Here is a 16,962-nt window from a genome sequence, read left to right on the forward strand (position 1 = left end):
AGCAGCCCATCAGAAAAAAGTACTTTCCTTGCATCTCGTTTGTCCTGTTCCAGTAAAGCCAGGGGGACGGCTGCCATGCGCCCTGGTGAAGGCGAGACACAGACTTGTGTTCTTACGGACACAGGTGGGTATCTCTGTATCTTTCTGCTTTAAAATGCAAAGAGGAGGAGGTCCCAAATGTACCCAAGTCCTGTCAGCCCCTGCTCCCACGGCCTTTCATTTTGTGTCCTCTATCTTGCTTTTGAGTATATTTGGAGTGCCTTTCAGACAGGTTACCCTGGACTTATTTCTGGGCCACTATTGATTTTTTGAGCTGGGGGGGGAGGATTTTGTATATTTAAAACTCTCTAAGTTGTAGTTAAGATAAATGCAAGCTGGTCTCCTCCTTGTGGTAAAATAGCTCATGCTTCTCATTTTCTATTAATTTAATTTCCTCCATCATTCTGTCATGTGGTATGTTTCTTGTATCGTTTGGAAAACAAGTGGAGAAATGAAAACGCACATAGGCATCAACAAAACTATTCTGACTACTACACTAATGGGAAAAATAATCACTCTCAGCTGTGCTAGCTCATTTGACTATCTCATCTGAATGTCATCGCTTTGAATCTCTCTGCAAATGATGCACAGTCCTATGACCAAGCTGGGCAGGAAAATAAATCTGGACTAAGATTAAATCTTGAAATCTTTTCATAATATTCAGTAAAACTCCAGATTCAAAAGCTGTCCATGTACGAACTCGGGAGCAGTTGTAATTTGTGTAGCCTGGAGACCTGGCCAAAAGCATAAGCTGTCACTCCGGCTAGCACAGACTGAAGGCATCTCACCAGTTCGACCGTGCAGGGACAACATAATCCAGCTCTGGTTGACTTTGAAGAGGGAGCTGGTGACCTCCCTAACATGCAGTTGAAATCCCAGCTTTACTGAGGTCAATATAATAAAATCTCCCACTGAATTTAAAGGGACTGGGATGGTGTAGCCAGTACCCAATATGTTGAGACTCATGAGTTGGGAAAACAGCAAGGGGAATAGCTTTCAAAATGTTTCCTTCTATACTTTCAGTTTTGCAGAGCAAGCACAGGCAAGGAATGCTGTATTTATGCATCTCAGCTAGAGCTGCCATTGAATATTTTTGCTATCAGTGTGGAAAAAAAAGGAATTTGAAGTAACCTACCAACAAAGTAATTCTGAAGATTTTTTTTGATGTCTTGCTTTGAAAATGAGAGCGGCTTAAGCTTCGATTCAGTTAGCAAGTTCATTTGCATGTCCTGAACAGCAATGCCACCGTGGTAATTAGACCATGAAGGGCAATACTAATTTTAAGGTATATGTGGGTGGAGAAAAATAAGCAGATTGCAATAATCAACACGTAGCATCAGAAGTGAATGCAGTTCCCTTGGCAACTTCTAGTCTGCGGTCTGTGTATCACTGAGAATTTTAGTTGTAAGCAGGTGGATAGTGGTTACTTATTTGAGATTAAAAAGTGCTTTAGAGCGAGACCAGTGAGAAACTTTTGGTCAAATCTCTTTTACATGTGTTTTTTTGTTCTTCCCATTGAACTCATTGAATTCTATGTGCTGTTTTCACTGCCATGAGGTACGTATTGCACAGTTAAGTACTATGGATGCGTTTGCTGCTGCTATTGAAGTCAATCACAACCATTCTATACGATTGCAAGGTGCTGCTCGCTGTGCCTTTGGCAGCACCTGTGTTTCATTCTCTAACTCTTCCCCAATTCGGGGAGAACAGGCGAACCAATGGCTGAGCAACTGCGCTGGGACACGTGGGCAGGGAATTCTAGCCCCAAGTGCTCATGCTGTAGCACCTATCGCCAGAATAAGTCTTTAATTTGCCTTCTTTCCTCTGTGGTCTTTTTTTTCCCCTTGGGAAATGGAATGGTCATTAAATTGTTAGTTGAATAGTTAGAGCGGAAGAGTTTTGGTTAAAAATACTTCCCCACCCCAAAATACACCAAAACCAGTTTAAAAACCAGGTAGAAAAGTACTTCCCTTCTGTGTTTTGGATATAGAAATCCTTAGAACTAGGGTCTGGCTTGATGTCTTCATCACCCTCTTCCAAGCATTAAATAATCATTATCATCATGATTGAAGCATGAAAAGCTCATGAGGCTTTAGGAAACAGTAACTGTAGGGACGTTTAGCTTTTCACATTCATCATTTCAATCTTTGCATGATATCTTCAAAGATTTTCTTTTTAATAAAAATGGAATTGCTCTGCAAGCCCATGATGTGCGATCCCATGGATGGTGCTTTCAGTGAGAAAGTAAAATTGCAAGACATTAAAAATCACAAGAAATGGCAACAATGAGGTCAGGTTAGAGACTTAATTTGCTTTAATTGGAAAATCATCTACTGGAAAAAAACAAATGTGGCTAAACGTACTGCACGTCACATGGAACTTCATGAGGAGAGTGGCTAGTGGTTGTCATGAGGTCAGGACAAGAACATGGAGGCGTTTAACCCGAGGGAGTGCAGATGTGTGTGAAATTGAACATGTATGCCTTTTACAGCTCTGCAGACAGAAATAAAATTTTCCCTTGTAAATCTTTTCAGATTTTTCATGCAGTGCTCAGAAAGTCGTAGAACTTCTCCAGACTTTGGGGAGCGCTACTATGTTTTTCTTCAGTGAAGGATGATAGTTCTATGCAAAAAGTATATTATTATGTTTGATTCAGTGTAAACTTCTGCAGGCAGTTGAAGGTTGTAATAGCCACTGCTCTGGGCACAAGGCAGAGCAATCAGCAGGAACAGGTCGAGGACCATCCTTCCAGAAATCTGCGTTTTCTTGATTTATTTTTTTTGTTTAGGGGCTCATTCTGACTTTTTTCAAACAACAGCACAGAAAAAAGACAGAACTGGAAGGAAGGTCATTACTGGGAGAAAAAAAAAAAATCATTATTGCAATAAAAAATGTTTAAAAAAGCATTCTTTAATGCTAGCACTTTCCTTGCCTTTTCTCTCTCTGCGGTACTTGAAATCAAAATGGAGATAATTCTGTTTCATGTTTGGACACACCGCATGCTGCTTCAGAGTTTGATTTGACCCATTCACAGAAATTGCCTAACTATAAAATGTAAAGCAGAGATAGAAATGAGCTAACCACAGTTCAAGATTTAATTAGATTAAGAGTTTTGGATTTCAACATTCCGTATTTAAAGAGAAGGGAGAGTGGAGAGAAACTATGCTGGCGTGGAAAAGGTAGGTTCACCTTTTAGTGTTTGAAACACTTGAGCCTGAGTCAGTACTGACATTTGCCCCGAGCTAGTCTGCTTAAATGCCTGCGTAGAGGGAACCGCTGCAAAACTGTTGCTAGAGGGATCTGTGGATCAGTATCTCTGTGTACTTCCAGGGGGACAAATGCCCCCCGTAAGGTAACACGGTACACTTCCCACTTCAGCAGGTAGGCTGGTTTCTGACAACTGCAAACTTGGCGTGCGGTTTCAAAAGCACTTTTCTGTTGTGTGTGTCGACAGGTAGCAAAATCTCTGCAGAAACTGGGTGTGATTAAAATCACAATAAATTGTGATCATAGAGAACTATGGATCACGACTTAAAACTACAACGCATCTTTGATGTAAACAAATACACACAAGCAAATGTTAAATGAAGGAGCTTGTGGGGGGGGGGTGTTTTAGTTTCGGTACTAATACCAGATCTACTGCTAGCTGCTCATTTTAATATGAATGTTTCATGGTGTGGTAACTCCTAGACTAACCCACTAAAATAGCTAGTTACATTTATACTGTAATTTATATGTGACCTTTGTGATCAGAGTATCTGAGAACACTCAGAGGTTAATGAATTCTGTCTTTTCTCACCAGTGTGAAGTACTGCAGTAATAATCTCTTGTTACAGAAGGAAAAAGAGGGCACGCATCATGTCCAATATTTTAGCCTGTGGCAGAGCTGTGAACTAAACCCAGCCCTCCAGAGCCAGGTTCAGTGCTGAAGCAGCTAGGTCATTCTTGCTCTCGCTAGACCATCCCTCGGATGAATTGCAATGTATATTTAAAAAGCATATTCAAGTTGTTTAGGCCAGGTTCAAATTTTCCTTTGCAAAATTTGCCTGTATGGCTCTGACACCAGCTCTCAGGAGTGGCTTTGACACGTTACAATGATTGCCGAAGTTCTGGTTTTGTTGGGGGAAAGTAATGCTTGTGGCACCGACAGCAAATTCTTTTTCTGGCTTGTTCTCTCCTGATCCCGTTTTTGTGTAGTGCTATACAAGAGGAAATGCGTGTCATATGACAGAGACAGTACTGAAACTACTCAGTGTTGAAACACGTTGTACAGCCTTCCCATTAACGCTGTGGCTTTGTTAATTTGTGAGAACATTTGTGAAGATAGAGAAGTTCAAATTATTCCTCTTGCCTGCTCAAAACACATGCTCCTCTTAGGTCACTTGTAACTAGAGTGTCTCCCATGCTGTCATTAGACTGGAGGGATGCAGGACGTACAGGGCTGACAAACCCACTGAACAGCAGTCTTCATCTCCCCTTCTTTCATTTTTCTTTTCCTATTTTTCTTTCCTTTCTTCCCTGCTTCCAGCCATCCTTTCATCCCTCCTTCTGTTCTTCTACCTGTCCTTCCTTCTTCCTTCCCTCCTGTCCATCCATCCTTCCCTCCTTCCATCTTTGCTCCACTCTTTCCACCCTTCCATCCATCTATTCTGTCCTTCCACCCGTCCTTAATTCCTTTTGTACATGCCTTTCATTTCATCTGGCCTTCCTTGCTTCAATCCTTCCTTCAATCTGTCCTTTCCTTCTGTTGTACTCGCCTTCCATTTTTCTGTCCTTCCCTCCACCCTCCATCCTCCCTTTCCTCCTCCTGTCCCTCCTTCCAACCTTCCATTGTTCCCTCCTTCTGTCCTTCCTCCCATTTGTCTGTCTTTCCATCACTGTCCTTCCTCCCATTTGTCTGTCTTTCCATCACTGTCCTTCCTTCCATCCTATCTCCTCTTCCATCTTTTAATCCATCTTCCCATCTGTCCTTCCACATATTCTGCCTTCCCTCTTTCTGTCCATACTTGATGTCCTTTTCTGTTCTTCCCTCCTTCTGTCCTTCCTTTTTTCTGCCCTTCAATTCTTCCTTCTATCCTCTCCTCTCTATCCTCCCTTCCTTTTCCTTCCAGCCCACCCTTCTGTTCCTCTCTTCTACCAGTATTACTTCCATTTTTTCTGTCCTTCCTTCCATCCTCGCATCCATCAATACCTCCATGCATCCTTCTGTCCTTCTTCATCCATCCATCCATCCCATCTGTCCTTCTTTCCATCTCTCTGTTCTTCCAACCTACCTTCTGTTTGTTCTTCCTTCAGCCTTTGTCTGTCTTTCAGTCTCCTCCATTCATCTTTCCATCTGTCCTACCTTACTTTCATCTGTCTTTGTATTTATGTATATATAAATTTTACGTTAAATATATCTATAAAAAATATATAAATATGAAGTTTTCCTGGACAAAGCTGATGGCACAGGCCATCACCAGAATATTGCACTGTTCATGCTGTTTGGGTCTCCATTTAGGGGATGTTTAGTAGAGGGATTATGGCATCTTCAGGCAATTAAATTGCCTTTTTCAAAATGCTCTAAATAATATTAGCCATGCCGAATGAGTAATACCAGTCAGTGCTGTGCAAATTACCAACATACAAAGTGCAAATGGAGTAAGAAGGATTTTATTTTCATGCAGAGACAGAAGTTTTGTGCTACAATGAGATGGCCTTTTGCTCATTTCCCATTTAATTTCATATGCAACTCACTAATAGCATCCCAACGTCCCTCTCCACATTTCTCCTCTTACAGTGTCTCTAATGCACCTTAAATGATGAGAGCACTACATCAATAGTCTCAATTTAGGCAATGTGTGCTTTTGGCAAAAAAGCAGCAAGTAGTGCTAGCATAAATCTCCCATTACTATAATGACACATTAAAATGGCACAGGGGTTTACAATCTGTGTTGAGAATTATCCATCCACCTGCTCTCTGAAATCATGTTCTATATGTTTATCTTTTCCTTCTTCCATCTTCGTACCAGCCTGACTTACGAAGAAGGAAAAAAAAAAAAAAACCAACCTGGGCATTTATCAACACCCCACTGTTTTCTGCAGCATTCCAGCGTTTCTGGAATGGATCTGTTTGCATCAGATCCCTAACATCGTTCGTGTGAGATAAACAAGGAGAAAAGAACGTGGGTAACCAGTCAGTAATAGTTAATTGCAACACACACACACCCCTCCTGCTTTTCCCCAGCCATAAATTGAAAATGACACTGGCAGGAGGAATAGGGTTTGAATCTAGATGAAACAGGTTTGAATGCCTTTTCTGAATTACAGGACGTACATTGATCTGTTCCATTTGGAGTGATAGATCTGCAGAAAACCACTTTTGTTTAATTGAGATAATATTGTATTTTTCCTGGGTCCTTTAGGAGAGAACTGATTTATGAGGAATGCTCTTTCTGAAACAAAGAGATGCTGCCATACGAAGTCCTGGAAGCAAAGGCCAAACTCAGAGATGGTGTAATACCACTGACTGAAGTCAGTGTGTGCATCTCTGCGAGCCAGCGCTGCTGGCAGCCCCTCTGTGAGGCCCCAACAGACCAAGAGCAGTATTTTTTCCCAAAATGGAAGTATTTAGGCAAGCTGGACACTACCACTTATTCAGAGGTGATGTAGGGCCCAGTGCAACTTACCTCACAGCTGAAGCAGTGCGAGCTACACCGTCTGTTCTGCACTGCTTTCGAAAGAAACTTTTTTTTTTTTTTTCCCTTTCAGCTCACCCTGACTGATAACTTGAAGCATTTATAGACAGTTTCTGCCCTTGCTTTAGGATACAGCAGTGCAGTGGCCAATCCATATGTTTGCCTCTTAGTGCTAAACATAGTTTCTTCTGCCGGGAAAGGGCAGCCAGCTGGTAGGAGCCAGCTGGTGAGGACACTTCCAGTCTGTAGGCACTGCCCGGCCTCAGGGTAAGGCATTTGTGCGCCAGATGTTTCATTAGCCCCAGCACTCCAGGTAACAGTTCAGGGCTAAGATGGCCTGGGAAATTATGCTGCTCTCCTTGCTGTGCCAACAGCAGAATTTAGCACTTCTAAAGAATTGACACAAAAATCAACTTGCACCATGAAAAGGGGGAAGCACCCATCCGTGCCCCTAAGGGACTACACACTAGGACCAGAAAGGACCGTTTTTGTTTTGCAGGTATTGCTGGTGCCAGCACCTTGGGTTTGTTCTGTGCTGGACTGAAAATGAATGTTTCTGATGTCTGCTCTCAGGTGGCAATCCCAGCACCTTGATTTGGTGAGAGCTTTGAGAAGCTTTTGTTACTGACCTGGACTGCGTTCACAGCTTGAAAATGCTGAAAATCTTGTGCTAAATGTGTCCCAGAGCACTGGTGACATACAGGCCTCGGCCCTCTTGGGTTCCATACCTGCTTCTGCAGGTAGAACTTGCTGGTACCCTAAAATAAAAATAAAAAAATTAAACAAATTCAACAAAATATGCTTCATTTAGAACTGTAGCCTATTTCTTCAGGAAATATTGTATCTTTACCTGCACAAACCCATTATTTTGGAAAATATTTGGAACCCTGTTTCCTTAAGTACAAGGAACCTTTAGAGGGTTATGCATTGCCATTGGTGGGCTGCTTGCTGTGGCATGTGCCTGAGTGTGTTGCCTTTTCTGAGAGAATATTTTGGGGAAGGCATGTGGTCGGCATTTTCTCTTTTTTTTTTTTTTTTTTTTTTTGTGTCTTAGCCTGGCTGTTGCATTTCTTCCAGGATGGCAGACAACATAATCCTGTTCTGAGTATTATTAGAGCTATTTATGCTGAGCAGTGGATTTGTCTGGAAAAAAGGTATTCCAGCACATTTCTTGCTGTATAATTATTTGGTTTCCCATGTGACTCTGCAGAGGCTTTACACTACCCTCGCTTTTATTCAGTGTTTGCACCAGCATGAAGCAGACCCTTAATCACGTTCAAAGTTAAATCCCAAGGTCTCAAAACCAGTGTTTTGTTCAGCTATACCTGATATCTTGCACGCATCCAGAGGTCAGCTCCTACCCTCCCTTCGCCACCGCCCCAGGGCACAGCTGACTTCTGGGGCTGTTAAAATAGAAGACTCATGAAGCAGTAGCCTACAAAAACCCACAACCCCAGTGAGCTTTCAGTTAATAACAGCGGTGGTGACTGAATTGCTGCATTGCCTTGATTTACCATCAGGAAGCTTTCTGGCAGTGCCACTTTGTACTGATTGAAGTCCTTGGTGGCACAGGGAGGCCTGTAATCATTTATTCTGGTCATGTTTTAGTGTAGTTTAGCAAGAAGTCTCTCCAGGAGGCAAACCAGTGTGTTCATCCCTGTGCTGAGGTACAGGAAAAAAAGGTCAGGAATTATTCACTGCATGCACTCATCTGAGAGCAGGAGGGTACCAGATCCACCTTGGCAACTCAGCCTGGGGCAAGCTTTGTCTTCCCTGGAAGTGTGAGAGAGGGATGTTTGGAGAATTGGCCCTAGAAAGTATTGGATCTTGGGCAAACAAGCATTAAAGCATGCAGCTCCTTCAACTTAAAGCCTGAGAGAAAGAAAGAAAACAGCACAAAAGAACAAATTCAAGAGCAGAGAGGACAAACCTGGTGGCACTCTCACTGGTTTTGCATAAGCATCTCTCCAGTTCTAGTGCCCAGCTGCACCAACATGGGCTTTTGACCTTTCTCCCATCCACAACTCTATTTCACACCCAGGGGATGGATGCAGTTCGAATGGGAACTCCCTTATGGGTAAACCAGAGCCCAGCTGTAAGTTTGGGGTTGGTTTGCCTTCTCACTTGTTTTACCCCTCGATGAGGACACTGGGGAAAAATACTCATTTCTGTGCTCATACAGTGCTTAATGCAAAGGAGCTACAGCTGACCTCTGGCAGAGGCAGCTACAGCAACAAAAATCAGAAACAGCAATAATGAGGAGATTGTCTGTGATTTTTACAGCAATGTGCAGAGCCTTCTTGAAGCAGCAGCTAATAGGAGTGGGAGCTTTAATCTGTACAACTTTTTTATGTAAGAGTCTACTTTTGTTTTGAGGCAAAAATTTCCTACCTTCCTTATTCTTTGGCTATGTTAAGGAGACAAGGAAAAGATAACTATCACTGCTTTTTCTGTACTGTCACCTCATCCTATAACCACAAGTTTTAATGATCAGCTCCACACACAGGAGACACTGCTAACAAATGGCATGGGATCCACGTTACCCTTAGCCACCACATTGCCAGGGACATATTTTGACTTAAAGAAATCAATTGGACTTAAGGAGAAAAGTCAATAAGAGTTAGAGGTTTATAGAAAGAAAATGTATCCAGAATATTTTTGTTAGTATCTTGTTTGCAAAATAAAGCTGATAAGAAGTGGTATTCAAAGTTAGAGTGGGAGTTCGGCTAGGAAGCAGGGGGTGCCCACGTTCTGTCCCATGCACCCCATACACATGACCAGTTATTTCTGCCACGTAGCTTGCTGATCTTAAATCAGGAGATATCCATCGCAATAAACTAACAATTCAAAAAAATATTACAGCATAGTGTAGCAAAAGAAATATTACAGCATTGGTTCCACGGTGACCTTGTCATTTAGGTGATAATCCAGCTCGCCCAGCTGAATCATGCCTGGGCTGGAGCACAGTGTGGTTTCACCTTCCTTCATAGCAATTTAGACTTGATAGGTTTCCTATATCTGGTCTTCAAAGCGAGGTATTTATTTTTTTTCCAGCATGCAGCAGTAACAACAAATATCTGCTGTGTGCAAGGCAGCAGGGCATATTTTATAAATAGATGATGGATAATAGGCGTTATAGACAGATAGTTAGATGGATAAATATATATATCATATGCAACAGCCCAAGCTGCTGCTGAGGAGCAGAGCTGCTGTTCTGGTGTCGGCACTTTCAGGCTCTCGGCTGCGCTATGTAACCTGTGGCTGGGGGCAGTACAAGGTGTTGTATGCTGTACTACACCCCCACCTACCCTGTTGTAGACAAGACAACTGGTTGATAAAGATTCTGGAGAACATGGTGACAGCCCTCCAGCCCCTTCCTCCCTCCCCTACCCCTCCAAAAAGAGGCTAAGCAAAGCAAGAAAATATTTTTGACTCCATACTCTCAAATTCTGTTTTAAAAACAGTACATAGCGTCTAGAGGAATAATGATTTCTTGACGGATTCTCATAAAGGGACTGTTTCCCCCATTATCTGAAATAATTGGTTCATAGCGACCACAAAATGAACAGCAGGTAGGAAATGAGTTTGCAGTTGCCAAAACATAATGGATCATTTAGTTATTCTCTGAAGGTTTTAACACTTCTTTGGCTATCAGAAGGCCTTCACCTAATTGTACTATTCTTATAAATCTGGCTGTTGGAATGAATTAATTTGCACCACTTCCATATCAGAATAAGGCCCACAGAAAATAAACATGAGAAAATAGACATATTCAAACCGTTCTTACAACTCACAGTTATTCCATCTTCTGTTTAAACTGATGAACATTAATTACAGTCAGGAATGTTCTTTTCCTCCTGTTTTTAGTACTGTCTGATAATGTTCTAGCTAAGGCTTCCACAAACAGAAAACACAGATACTTAGCACAGCTGTGGCGGTGTGCCCTTCCTTGCACAAGGCCCGAGAGGCGCACCATCAATCCGTCAGTGGAAATGAGCGAAGATTTCAGAGTAACAGATTGAATGACAACACTAACAATGTCACCACAATTCTTATACGTATTTCGAGTTAAAACACTACCGACTAAGATATTTCCAGTGCTCCAAAATGTCTTCTTCCAGGGTTAATTTTTCTGTTTATGGTCTTAACATAAAAGCTGGGCTGTCATTTAACTAACAAGACAAGTAAAACACACAGGTGTGTGCACATTCCTACCCGCAGCCATACACCCAGAGCCCTCTGGCCCCTTCTGACCAATCTTTTCCTGTAAGCACCCTTTTTACACTTTTCTCTTTTATTTCCGCCCCCCCATCCATATTTTACATCTTCTTTTAATGTCTCCGACCTTTTTTTTTTTATTATTTTTTCCTCAACATCATTTCCAGCCCTTCTTCCCTCAGCTACCAATACTGGCAAAATCCAACCATATAATCCCTTAATATCCCAAAGCCTTGAAGAGTTTTCATCTTTTTGCCATTAAAACCCTTGTGTGAAGCACTGGCTGCATACAGGTCTAGGGGAGACTTGTTTGAGCAGCGCCAGGAGGACATCTGTGGTTTTCCATTGATAAGCTCACGTCTGCCCTGTCAGTCTGTGTTTAGTATTTACTCTGGAGTTTATTGGATCCTTTTTTCTCTTCTTTAAATAAAATAGTCCTTTTTTGGTGTGAGGTGTGTTATGAAAAGGACCTAGTCAAGCAATTTAAATATACATTTATCTTTTTTATTGTGTCCTGTAGTAGAAATTATATTCAAATTATACTCTTTGGTCTAGAGCTTTCAAAAGAGAAGTTTGAAAATACTCTAATATTGTGTGAATGTTTTAGTGTACTTACTTATAAAAGAAGATGTAATTAAAACTTAAAGAAAAGTTGTAAGCAGACCATGCCTTATCTTTGAATTGTCATTTCCATCAATTCAGGAAAATTGAATGGATCTAAAAACCTCCATTGCCTTGCGTCACCAGGTACATCCATCCCATAGCTCCCTCCCCACACCCCTGTGCCACCCCCTCATACCTCCATCCAAACGGGGGCCTCCTGCAGTCACAGAAGATCTTCTCCAAGTCTTCACACAAAAAAGGTTTTGGTGCATTTTCAGTCTTTTTTTGTGTGTCTCAGAAGAGCGTGTGATGCTTCTCAGTTCCCCACACAGTGTCTCAGCAAGGCAGGCTGGATCCGTGTATGCCAGTCAAGGTGTTCTTCATTGTGGCTACATAACAAAAAAGGTTAGGACTAGAAGAAACTATTTAGAAAGCATTTGGACTGATTTGTAGATATAACTACTATTTCTGTGAATGCAATCTGGATAATTATGCCCCTAAATAGCCAGACTATTTGTGTGGTGCTTCCTTCACAACTGTAATTACACTTGCGTTTTGCACATCCAATTAAGACTGCATTGAAATGCTGTGAAAATTGTATGCAACTTTTTGCAATATAATGAAAATTTAGATCCATTAAAGAAACTAGGGCCACACCTCCTAAAGTGGGCTCCACAGAGCACAGCAAAATATAATAAAATGTAATGAAGAGGTGCTAGATGCTGCCCACCAGAACAAGGGGGCTGCAAAGAGGGAAGGCTGCACTGACCGTGACTCACAGGTGACAACTGAATCCCCCATTGCAAGTAATAGGAGAAAATTTTCCTTTTCAGCAAGGCAGTCATTACAGCTGAGGACCTTCATCAGTTTAACAGGCATCATCTAGAAGAAGGATTACAGGAAAGGGAGTGGAAAATAGCCCAAGTTCAAAATTATACACAGGGCTTTCTAAGCAAAAACCCAAGTGAGTGTTTTTAGAATTGTGTTGGGTTGAGGCCGAGTTCACAATTTTTATTTTGTATAAATGAACAAATCAAGGTAGATCTGAATTTCCAAGCTGCTGCAGAAATGACAGCTGATATTTGGGATCAGTTAAATTTGCTTTCACCTACCTTGCATCTACCTTACTGTCACTCATCCCTGGGTAAAGGCAATGAAGGGACACGTTCGTCCCGTTCAGGTCTCTATTTCAGAGACAGGAAACAGTGAGTCTGTTCTCTGTCACAGTTTGCCAAACAAATGTGTTTTCCTTTCCTTTGATAGTAAAAATCACCTGCACCAGAACCCAAAGCAGGACCCCAGAGCAGGTGAAAAATGGGGCCAAAACTCTGCTTGAAAGTTTCACCAGTTCAAACAGGCTGAGATAATCTCAGGTATGTTGGAAGCGCCATGTTCTAATTTTTGGATTGAGATTATCAGGATGGAAGTAACCAAAGCGTTTGATGTTACAACACATCTAAAGGAAGATTAATTTTTTAAATGATCTGTGCCTGGGAGTTATGAATGCAGTACTGCCACTGATGACTGGCTATTTCAAAGAAGAAAAACCCACTGTATTCATTCCCCTGATTTCTGTCATTCTGACACGACGTACTGAGCTTGTGTTACAGAAAAAGTTATTTCTTCACTTTAATGTTTCTAATATTTACTAAAACCTCCCACCTTAACTCTTCAGTTCATCCACTTCGGGCAGATCAATCACAGTGAATGGGAAATTAATGTGTTCTTCTGGACTTACCTCATTTGTGCAATGTTGTTATTATGCAAGTAAAGAGTCAATGCAACATTTTGGGTATCACCAACAACTTTCCAAAAAATATGCAAATAGAAATGCTCAAAAATTAGATGGGCTTGTAAATACCCTGGGAATTTCCCTGTTGAGAACCTCACACACCTTCATCTCAGTCTCACCAATACTGAGAACGCCAGAGGATGTAATTCTGGTAACTCCACCCAACAAACACTTCGGAGGCTTGCTTGGTAAAGATTTTTTGGTGAACACCTGCAATATTTTTACTCCAAATCCTAGATATTTTGATTAGGAAATGTTCTTACACCGTTTCATACTTGTTTGGCTGCTTCCTGCTCCTGTCCTAGCTAAACCTCATGTAAAATTGGAATGATACACTAATGTCTCCCTCCCTTTCCTAACCTTGGTATGAGCTTTAGGGGTTTTTCCTACCTGGGTAAGGCTTTTCACTCCAGACACACCTGTGGTGGGATGCTGCTTACTGGAGCACTGTGTTCAGCCCAGAATTGGTACCCTGAGGCCTTCCTACATGGGAGAAAGGAAATCATTCAGTCAGTTCACTCCTTTTTAAAATAATATGTCAAACTCTAATCCTCTAAAAATAAATTACTCTATCAAAGCACATGTGTGTTCCAGGAAGAAAAAGCCAATATTTATATTCTAGCTCCCAACTTGCTGTTCAACCACTGCACTAGCTGTAAAACTGAAGATAAACTATAGATAGCACACTTCATAGTTGCTGTAATTTGGGTTTGGATCTCCACTTGAAGCCCAGATGGTGTGGGGAATTATTCTCACCAGAAGCCACTTGCCGGGAGACTCCAGCCAGCACCTTTCACTGAAGAGTCATTGGTGGATGATGATAAGTTTTTTCTTCCCCATCAATGCTGCTCCCACAGTGGATGCCAGCAAGGAAGTAGATCTGGTCCTTCACAAGGCTGCGTGTCGAGTGAGATGAAGTTATGCAGAAGCTGTAAAATAAAACAAATCATAAGGGAAACTGGTGACTAAATTTTTACATTATTGTTTGCTATTACCACTTACGGTCTTAATGCTCTTTACGATGATCCACTTCGGTTGCTAAATTAGTTTTTTCAAGGGGGATTTAATTTGTGGAAACCAAAACAAAACAGCAGCCTAACAGATCTTGAGGGCTTAAACATTTTAATGATATAAGCTGGAGTTACCATAGCTTGATATGCACAACTCACAAAGCTTCCAAAATAATTTGCAACAACTGGCAGTAACTATCTCAGATCAAAGGAGGCTTCTAGACTGATGTGAAATTGCATAACACTTTCTATTAAATATTTATATGATAAATAGGAATGCATCCTGGAGGTAGGTGTATACAGACATACATACACACAAACACACACATATATAGCTATTTATACATACATTTGCACATCACACCAAAATATCTACAGCTGTATCTCTATGTACACAAACGTGTATGTATGTTTGTACACACAGAAACTTAAAAGTCTTATCAATTTGGGATCAAATTCTACTCGGCAACCAGTTGTTTTTTCCCCCAAGCAATACTGTAAGTATTAACGTGGTTTCTTTTTCCTAAAAGAAAAGACTGGCAACCACTTACAAAAGCTGCTAGCTAATTCAAAGGACAAGAAATGTGGCTTTTGAGGCATTGGTTACTTTCATTCCCATGATTGTCAACAGATAGGTATTGTATGACACACTTATTTCCAAGTCATAAGCCATAATTTTCAGCATACATTTGTTAATGTCAAGTTTCTGTGTTCAGAATATTGACGCTGCGCAGCATAGCAGTGCCGTCCGTGACTTACAACAAGCGACCAAGTTTTATCACAGACAGATTACATTTCAGACACTTAATAGCTACTAGAAATCATTACAAATCGCCATGTAAAGAAAATCAAAATGGGTCATAAACAAAGGTTTATATGCAACAGATATGTAAAGAGAACTTTCTGTTTATTCCAAGTCCTGTTTTAATTAACACTTACTCCTCATCTGGCTTTGTTTTTCATTTTCATCTCCTGCCTGTCATTTATTTGACATCTCTAGTGTGATGGGAGTGATATTTAAAATGAATGGGAAACACAGGAAAAGAAACCATTTCCAATACTCACTCCGGTTGAAGAGATTCTGCTGATTCATATTGGCATCTCTGTGAGGCCACTGGTCAAAATGCTTGACAGGGTGTTAGCCAAGGAACAGACGGGTCATTAGTTTATAATAAGAGACACATTCAAAGCATCTAATTCATCTTTAAATTTGATTCTCGCTACTTTAATTGTACATATGGAAAGCTGTTGTTAACAGCACTGGACACAGTTTCACGAATTACTTCTGCTCCCCCTGGGCAGCACACACCCACCAGCTGACCCCGACCTTGCCTCAGCCTGTTCTCATCGACCTCCGCAGGGATGGGACCGCACCAGTGCTCCTGCAAAATCTGCTTTCCAGGATCACCAGCTTACATGAACCTTGTCATTAACCATAACAAACAGTACCAGGCTTCACGGGAGACATTTTCAGCACCAAACTGTTTGCATAAGAAAAAAAGGGAAATGAGACATGTACCAGAAAGGATGATGATTTTTCACGGGTGTGGGGTTTTTTTTAATTCTAAATCAGGTAGCCTTAAATGAAGCAGGAAAAAAAAAAAAAAAAAAAAAAAAAAAAAAAAGTTGCCTTTCAGATTTGTTAGTCTTTCCAAAAGATGATTGCTAACCTATTGCTTTCCACTTAATCCCAGGCTAATACTATGATTCTAACAGAAATCACAACTTAAAATTTCAAGAAAAACAGCTTTTCCTCTCCACAGCACATTTTCCTATCACACACAGTTAGTTCCTTGGCTGCAAAATCCCTCCAAAATCAGCCTGATGCTGAAGCTTTTGAATTATGATGAAACAGAAAAGTAGGGCAGACAGGGAGAGGAAAGTTTTCACACACAGTCGTGATTGCCGTAAGTCCTGATTCCACTGCAGTCAGTATTGCAATATGCTCCCTTTCCAGTGCTAGCAGAGATGGGCTGCCACCCACCGTCAGAGCCCTGCTTGTTCTGAGCCTCATATGGGTCATCTCAACGCAGGATGGGTCAGCTCACGCAATGTGGAAAGTTGTTACAGATTTCTAAATCAAACATGCTAACAGTAGATGCAGTGACATCCATTTTCTTCATGTTTTCCTTACCTGGAGAATATTACTTACTATGTAAAGCAAATTGTTAAATCTTGAATTACAAGTGATCTGACCTTAAGTCAGTGCCATGGGTTCACTTTGGGTCTACGCTACGAGACTAAATTTGGCTCCAAGGCTTCTAAGCTGGCCATGTATGCTTTATGGAATAAAAAGTCAACTTCTGCTACAAAATGGTAGATTTTTAAATTTTGTTTGGAATACAGAAGCAGATTGTAAGAACTCCTTTTTTTCTCTGGATTTACTCACTTTTTTCCCTTCAATGTGCTTTATGTCAGTAGACAATTACATTGTCAAATCTGTATGCAAATAGACACAAAGTACACAAAAAACAACAGCTGCTATAAGTTTGCAGTCAAACTGTGCTAATCAGTCCTGGCAGCTGGAAATTACATTTTCCCTGTTATTCAGAGAGGTAAAAAATAGAATTTACATTGTTCCTATTGCTATTCCAGATTCCTTTATAGTTACACCTGCACAGAC

General features: G+C 41.1%; 1 protein-coding gene across 7 annotated transcripts in view; it reads right to left on the reverse strand.

Annotated features, from left to right (window-relative positions):
- Positions 1-16,962, reverse strand: part of CCDC85A (coiled-coil domain containing 85A) — a 196,177-nt gene that overhangs the window by 29,797 nt on the left and 149,418 nt on the right. For 6 of the 7 annotated variants that reach the window (XR_008824885.1, XR_008824886.1, XR_008824884.1 and 3 more), the window contains 5 exons: positions 15,405-15,465; positions 14,086-14,258; positions 13,720-13,812; positions 11,734-11,926; positions 7,346-7,474 (listed from right to left, as the gene is read on the reverse strand). The gene's annotated coding sequence lies outside the window, so the exon portion shown is untranslated. The remainder of the gene's footprint in view (positions 1-7,345; positions 7,475-11,733; positions 11,927-13,719; positions 13,813-14,085; positions 14,259-15,404; positions 15,466-16,962) is intronic. The other variant, XR_008824882.1, reaches the window with a different exon arrangement.

The sequence above is a fragment of the Falco biarmicus genome, chromosome 12, assembly GCF_023638135.1.
Source record: "Falco biarmicus isolate bFalBia1 chromosome 12, bFalBia1.pri, whole genome shotgun sequence".
NCBI lineage: Eukaryota > Metazoa > Chordata > Aves > Falconiformes > Falconidae > Falco > Falco biarmicus.